Source organism: Rhea americana, unplaced genomic scaffold, assembly GCF_003343005.1.
Source record: "Rhea americana isolate MKP2758 unplaced genomic scaffold, rheAme1 scaffold_110, whole genome shotgun sequence".
NCBI classification, from domain to species: Eukaryota; Metazoa; Chordata; class Aves; order Rheiformes; family Rheidae; genus Rhea; species Rhea americana.
Window position 1 is genome coordinate 2,255,085 of NW_028185151.1, and position 1,526 is coordinate 2,256,610.

Genomic DNA, 1,526 nt, shown 5'->3' on the forward strand with positions numbered 1-1,526 from the left:
TTTTCTTTTCTTTTTTTCTTTTCTTTTCTTTTCTTTTCTTTTTTTCTTTTTTTCTTTTTTTTTTACATGTGTACTGTGTGATAAGTCTTTTCTGAAGCTGGGAGGAAAGAGAGAGGAGAAAAAACATAGAGAGAGAAGTTAGAATATCAAAGACCAGGAAAGACCAAAGACCACTCTGAGACTAAATATGAAAGCAAGATGCATAAAGACAGCTACCAGGTTCAGTCCCTGACTGCTGCGCTTCTGTGGTGATTAGTAGGAGGTCATGATTGCCACATTCAGAGCAGTTTTATGAACCAGCTGTGACATCTGGTTTACATTGAGAACGCAGAGGGATCTGAACACTGGAACTGGACAATGTTTGTTTTCCCTTGCTTGAGCCCAAATCAGAGTTTTAATTAAAGAAAGCTCAGAGATGCTTTCAGCAAGGCTATCTGGGGTCAGTGTGCAGTGGGTGCTTTTCCAGAGAATATGAGCTGGTCCTGGTCCAACATGCTCCCTTGGGTGAAGAGTGAGGGGTGAGTTATTGGGGTGAATGAGCAGTTGCACAGAGCCTAAAGTAACAGAGCTAGATTACACTCAAAAGCGATTTATAGCTGTATTCTGCTTACATGGRGGCCTAGACTCCCAGAAGTAACACCTACAGATCCTATTGCCTCCTGCATGCCTTTTGTTTTTGCCAGCAGCTGTTCCTATGGCTGATTAGCCTTGCTGCCCTGTCCTTGCAAACTAACATCATTCTTCCCTCTTTGACTTCAGACAGTCCTAGGGGTCTACCCTCACCTCATCATTTCTAAGGAGCACAGGAGCAATGCCCTCTGCCACCGCTAGCTGCAGTTCTGTTGCTGCTCAGTGCTTATTCTCAAGCTTTTGTATTAGGGAACTTTTTTTTTTTTTCCAGATAATTATTTTTCAGACTGTTAGAAACTCTTAAGGTTAATTTAGGAAACAGAATACTTTTATAGCCACTTCTAAGCAGCCAGTACCACCCTAATAAAATGCTTCAAGCACACCAGATCTCCAGAAGCCCCTTTGGTCTGTTCTCAATCCCCACTAAAACTGCAGCAGCAGTTCATCTCTCCAGAACTACACTTGTTTTGAAAAACACTCYGAGCACATCCGATGTCTACAATGCAAAGCACACTCCCTACAGCTGCAGCTGTACAGACCTCRCTCAATATGTCACAGTCAATCTGTAGTACAAATAAAGAAATGCAAAGGAAAGAGATAGGTTTGTGGGATACCCATCTACAAAGAATGGCATTAAGGAGCATTAGACTGCTGGATATAGCTAAACTTCTAGATTGACTGCTGGTGATGTCATAGCCACCCATGTGCCCAATAAATCTATTTTTCCTGTTATTATGTGTAAATGATGTAATGCTCACAAGCTTCCCCAGTCAGGGTTCATTATTTAACTTCTCAGGTGGCTGAAGTCTGAGGCTTTGTGGCGTCTAAGGCCACCCACGATGTGCTCTCTYTGCCCAGAAATGAACTTCCTCTTATGCCTTGTTTTCTAATTGGCA